This window comes from Zea mays, chromosome 7 (assembly GCF_902167145.1).
Source record: "Zea mays cultivar B73 chromosome 7, Zm-B73-REFERENCE-NAM-5.0, whole genome shotgun sequence".
NCBI lineage: Eukaryota > Viridiplantae > Streptophyta > Magnoliopsida > Poales > Poaceae > Zea > Zea mays.
Window position 1 is genome coordinate 35,944,921 of NC_050102.1, and position 6,732 is coordinate 35,951,652.

The following is a 6,732-nucleotide window of genomic DNA, read 5'->3' on the forward strand; positions in this document are numbered from 1 at the left end:
GAAACCTAAACTAAAATTATGTACTTAGTTTCTTTCGTACCCCATTCTTAAATCTTTGGAAAATCATAACTTAATAACCGTAGCTCCAAATTTAGTGGTTCTTGTTTCTACGATCTCGTAGCGACGCGTAGATTATTATTACGCAGTTTGTTCTTATGTTCGGTGTGATGTTAATTTTGCCCATGCCATGTTTGTTTGTATTGCTACGTTTAGCGGTGAGGACACGTGTCATCTGAAGAGCAAGTTGGTACCTGGAATCTCAAGTCCCAGGCAAGTTGTGCCCTTGATCACTTCTTTTACCCACTCATGTTCTAATTAATCATAATGATCTGCATAGGTTAATTTTGATGGGACCCAATAGGTCACCCTAGTTTGTCTATCTTTATGCCTTGTTCACCACTGAACTTTTTGGGTAGTACTGGCTAGTGCTATATGTGGTTTTGGGTTAATATTTCATTATATCTATGTTCCAATTATGTTGTTATTTTATTTATGTTCATGACAAGATCATTAAATGTTAATTGGAACATAGAGCTTAACTTGAGAAACACGTGCCACCACAAGGGTTTATGGACGCCCTTGGCTGATTAATTAGGAAAGCTAGTGGAGGACTACCTTACCCGAAAGGGGCAAGGGCAGTAGGGGAGTGGTCAGTGTAGGGAGGTCCTTGGTTGATTTTGCTGCGATGGCGGTCAGTCAAGAACCCTGCATTGGAGCTTCCTATAAACTGTAGCGGATTTTCTGAAGCTAGTGGAACTTTGTAAAGGCCTCGTAGCGTTACCCTGCCTCGCCTCCTCGGTAGAGGTGTATGGGAAGTCGCGATCCCTTGGCAGATGGGTAACATGACTTGTGGGTAAAGGGTACCACCTCTGCAGAGTGTAAAACTGGTATACTAGCCGAGCTCACGGTCATGAGCAGCTCAGGACTCTCTGATGATTAATTTATGGAACTAAATTCAATTTGTCATATGCATTGCATCGCAGGTGATGATGTTACTTTTGTTCTACTACTTAATTGGGTTGGTATTTACTTATACTTAGTAATTGCTAATAAAATTTTGACCAACTTTAAAAGCAATGCTCAGCTCTAACCATCCTCTTTGGTAAGCCTTACACTTCACGTGAGCTCCCACCTTTGGCGAGTTCATGCACATTATTCCCCACAACTTGTTGAGCGATGAACGTATGTGAGCTCACTCTTGCTGTCTCACACCCCCCCCCCACAGGTCAAGAACAGGTACCACAGGATGAGGCGCATGGAGGATGCTGCGATGAGTTCGTGAGAGATCTAGGTCGTCGTCTCCCAGTCAACTTTGGGTTGCTGGACCGTTGTCTCCTTATAATGTAATTACTTATTTATTTTGTATAGAACTCCTGTTAAATAGTAAAGATGTGACATTCGATCCTGTGCCATGATTCATCATATGTGTGAGACTTGGTCCTAGCACACCTGGTGATTATGTTTGCGCCCGGGTTTTGGACCCCTAAAATCCGGGTGTGACAACCACACCCTCCGCAGCCACCGTTCGCGTCGCCACCACCTGTGTCGTCGCCTTTTTGCTGAACATGGTCTAGCTAGTTTGCTTTCATTCAGTAGATGGTCTAGCTTTTTCATTCAGTACATGGTCTAGCTAGTTTGCTTATGTGGTTCCTTACAGTGGTAGATCACATAACTCACCTTAAAGCAGCCAACATGTTGCTTATGTGGTTCTTCATGTAAATATGATTAAATGTAAGTACAAGTGCTTATACTATGTCTTCCAATTCCCTAGATATTAGTTCTTGTGAAGAGCTAGCTAGGCAGTTTTTGTTGGAGGAAGAATACGATGAGTTTTTCTTTATTCTTCTCCCTGCTATACTTCCACTACTCTATGAAAAGAAAAGGTCTATCCATACCTCCTGTCTTTGGTGCCCATAAGGTTAAGGAGATCCTTGAAGGGCATGAGAGTTGGTGCAATTCTGAGTTTTTTGGATGAAGCTAGAAATATTAAGAGCCACATAAGATTTTCTTAGAAGAGAGGGTTTTTTACGTGATACACGAGGAGTTAACGTCGAGGAGCAACTTGGGATGTTCATGTATATGATCTCCCACAATGCTAGTAACCAAATGCTTTAAAAGGGTTTCCAACATAGTGGAGAGACTATCCATCGAAAAATATTAGAAGTTTTCGATGTAGTTCACACTCTAACTCAGCGGTTCGTGAAGCTTCCCAATTCTATTCAGACGCATCCAAAAATTGTAACAAATTCTAGGTTCATGCTCCTTTTCAGGTGACCTATCAATAGTAAACATGATTTCCTTAGTTTTTTTCCTTTAACATGCCTTAAACTTCCTTTCCTTTTATACTGAATTGCATTGGAGCAATTGACGAAACCCATGTACCTACCACCATTGCAGAAGATAAGGCCCTCTTTACAAAAATAGGAAAGGGTCACTTTCACAAACCGTTATGTTAGCATTTGACTTTGATCTAAATTTTATATTTATTTCATGTGGATGGGAGGGCTCAACCTCAGATGCAGGAGTCCTTCGATCCGCTATCAGCAAAGGGTTCAGTGCACTAGAAGGCAAATTTTATCTTGTGGATGGTGGGTATGAAAATACATCATCCTTTATTGCCCCATACCGAGGAGTTAGGTATCGCCTCAGCGAGTTTAGGAGTCGTGTGAGCTATTCAACCATCGCAATGTCATTCTTCACAACCACATCGAAACAGCCATTGGTGTTTTGAAGAAAAGCTTTCCAATTCTCAAAGCAGGCACATTTCATCCTATCCAAAATCAAATCAAGATCGCAGCAGCAGCAGCAGCTATTGCTTTTCACAACATAATTAGAGGGAAAATGGTGACGAAGGTTGGCTTGACCACCAACCAGATTATATACCTCCAAGCCACTATGTTGAAGTCCTAGAGGGAGACAACAACCGCCCTAATGATTTGGACTCAACTAATGGAAGCAACCTGAGAGATCAGATTTCTCTCCAAATGTGGGATGCCTACAATGGTTAGTTAAGATCTCTTATACTTATTATATCGTAATTAAGACTTATGTTTTATTATGTAGTAGTAAAGACTTATGTTTTATTACATAGTAGTAAAGACTTATGTTTAGTATGTTTTGTTGGGAAATATAGCCATGGCAAAGAATGTTTCTAGGGCACCTTGCAACACCATGTATGAGAAAGGTCTGGTGGATGTGCTCCTTGAACATAAGGATAACCCAAAGTTCAAAAGTCAAAATGGTTGGACTACAGAGGGATGGAACACTATCACAAACAAGTTCAATGAGAGGTATCCTCTTGCCCATTACTCCAAACAGCAAATGCAAGACAAAGATAAGGAGCTTAAATCTCATTACAAGGCAGTAAGAGATTCAAGGAAAGAAAGTGGGGTGGGTTGGAATGATTCCCTATCTATGATAATGGCTGAGCCAAAAATTTGGGAAAAGCTCATCCTTGTAAGTCATTTCCTCAATATTGAATATGTTTTCTCAATATTACACATCTAAGCTCATTCTTGTGATTTCATCTTGCACATATAGGCTAACCAAAAGGTAGCGAAGTACCAAAAGAACCCATTTCCATTGTACTACTCTTTGGAAGCCTTGCTCAAAGGTATTTTTACTCATAACTTATATCTTTTTAATACTTATCAGAATATATTTTACTCATCTTCTCTCATTTGTGGTAGTATGGCTATAGGAGATTTGAATTTCACATCCACTCAGCAAATACCACCACCTTCTGCCCTTCCTATTGGCCCTCTTGCTGCCCCTCCTAGTGGCCCTCTTGCTACTGCTCATTCAGACAAGAGTACCTCTAAACAAAGCCACTCCCAATTGCACCCCACACAAACCCATTTTCCATGAAATGGCAAGAAATATCAAATGAAACTCAATCAAGACATGTAGAAGTTGGAAATGGGAGAAAGTGCATGCAAAGCCAAATTAGAGCGGCTATTGAAAGTTTTGTGGATTTTAAGAGGAGCACCACATCCAAAACACCTGAAGCTATTTAAGAAGTGTCTATGGAAAATTGTCTAGACAAGGTGGATAGAATTGATGGGCTCACAAACGAGGATAAATCATATGAAATGGAGGTCTTTGAATCTGCAATAAATAGAGAGGTGTTTATGAGGTCAAAAATCCACAATGCTAGATTACTTTGGTTGAAGAGGAAATTAGGTAAGTTCTAATTCTTAGTTGCTATGCAATTGACATTTATTTATATGATTATTGCTAATTATTTTTCTCCACCGTGCTTGTAGAGTGCTCGCTACCATCATGTGGTGTGAAGAGATGGGCAACGAAGAGTGTGACTGCTAGTAGCTGCTACAGGTAAACAACTTCTTACTGCTAGTAAGTTATGTTGTTTCATTAATTTGTTTTCTTTGTGTGAATGATTAAATGACTATGTGCACATAGCTCACCATTGTCGCACTGCATTGGCCATAAGAGTTTAACATGTGTAGAGCCTTCTATTTCTGTTATGATGAGCATATACTTTTGAAAGGGAAATATGGTTAACCTTTTCCCACAATTAATTTTGGTGGTTGAATGCCCAACACAAATATATGGACTAACTAGTTTGCTCTAGAATACATGTTCTATAGGTGCATAAAGTTCAACACAAACCAATAAAAGATTCAAGTTAGGGACTAAAATGAACTGGAGCAAAGACTTGAGTGAGTTGTGGACTGGCGCACCGGACTGTCCGGTGTGCCACCGGACAATGTCTGTTGCACCATGTCCATACGAAGATGAACCAACCACTCTTGGAAAAACTGAGTCGCGTTCCGCTATAATTCACTGAACTGTCTCGTGTACCACTGGACTGTCCGGTGTGCCAGCGGAGCAATGGCTACTCGCTCCAACTTTCGACTGCAAAAGCCGCTGACAGAGGAAACAGTGCGCACAGAGTCAGAGCCGTAGAGTCAGAGGCGCACCGGACTGTCCGGTGCCGCAAGGAGACAAAGCTCCAACGGTCGACTTCGCTCTGAACCCTAACGGTTGGGTGACGTGGCAGCGCACTGGATAGTGAACAGGACCTGTCCGATGGCGCACCGGACTGTCCGATGCGCCCATCGCCAGCAGCCTTCCCCAACGGCTACTTGGTGGTTCAGGGCTATAAATACCCCCAACCACCAAAACTCCAAGCATCCAAGTTTTCTGAAGTTCTCATTCAATACATGAGCTAGTGCATTCACTCCTAGACACAATTCAAAAGATCAAAGCCTCTCCATGTCCCAAATTCATTCTAACTACCTAGTGACTTGAGAGAGTAAGTGTTCGTGTTCATTTGCGCTACTATTGCTTGGATCGCTTTCTTCCTTCCTCATTCTTGTTCCAAAGTGACTTGTAATCAAAGCAAGAGACACCTAAGTGTGTGGTGGTCCTTGCGGGGTCTAAGTGATCCGTTTGATTAAGCAGAAAGCTCACTCGGTCTAAGTGACCGATTGAGAGAGGGAAAGGGTTGGAATAGACCCAATCTTTGTGACCTCCTCAACGGGGACTAGGTTCTTTGGGACCGAACCTCGGTAAAACAAATCACCGTGTTCATTCGCTTGATTTCCATTTGATTTGTTTTCCCCTCTCTCCCGGACTTGATTTAAGTTCTAACGCTAACTCCTGCTTGTAGTGTGTGTTTAAAGTTGTAAATTTCAGATTACGCCTATTCACCCCCCTCTAGGCGACTTTCAGTTGGTATTAGAGCCTGGTGCTTCATTAGAGTCTAACAACTCGAAGTGATGTCGGGAGAACACGCCAAGAGGGAGATCGTGATCGGCGACAAGCCCGCAAGCTCGTGGAGAACCCTTTCAAGGGAGTCCGGCCACAAGCATAAGGAGGAATCCTCTTCCTCCAACCAGACGCATCGGAAGGGTGACAAGAAGAAGATAAAGAATGTGGTCTACTACGAGACTGACTCTTTGTCACCCTCCACGTCATCAAGCTCCGACTTGTCTGTCGCTTCTAAGCGCCATGAGCGCAAGAAGTATAGTAAGATGCCCCTACGCTATCCTCGTATTTCAAAGCGCGCTCCATTACTTTCCGTTCCCTTAGGCAAACCACCATATTTTGATGGTGAAGATTATTGTATGTGGGGTGATAAAATGAGGCATCATCTAACCTCACTCCAAGAAAGCATATGGGACATAGTTGAATTTGGAGCGCAGGTACCACAGGTGGGGGATAAGGACTATGACTCGGACGAGGCCGCCCAAATTAGGCACTTTAACTCCCAAGCCACGTCTATACTCCTCGCCTCCTTGTGTCGAGAGGAGTATAACAAGGTGCGAGGGTTAAAGAGCGCCAAAGAAATTTGGGACGTGCTCAAGACCGCGCACAAAGGGGACGAGGTGACCAAGATCACCAAGCGCAAGACGATCGAGGGGGAGCTCGGTCGATTCGTCCTCAACAAAGGAGAAGAGCCACAAGTGATGTATAATCGGCTCAAGACAATGGTGAACCAAGTGCGCAACCTCGGGAGCACCAAATGGGATGACCATGAAATGGTCAAGGTCATTCTTAGATCCCTCGTATTTCGTAATCCTACTCAAGTTCAATTAATACGTGGGGATCCTAGATATAAACTATTGTCTCCCGAGGAAGTTATTGGCAAGTTTGTGAGCTTTGAACTTATGATCAAAGACTCCAAACATATTGTCAACTTGGAGCAAGGTGCCACCTCCACACCCGAGGTGCAACCCGTCGCTTTCAAAGCGACGGAAGAAGAGA

The 6,732-nt window shown here is 42.9% G+C and overlaps 1 pseudogene; it reads left to right on the top strand.

Moving 5' to 3' along the window:
- The first annotated feature begins 3,135 nt into the window (after positions 1 to 3,135).
- On the top strand, positions 3,136 to 4,507 carry LOC103633824 (uncharacterized; annotated as a pseudogene).
- Positions 4,508 to 6,732: the final 2,225 nt, after the last annotated feature.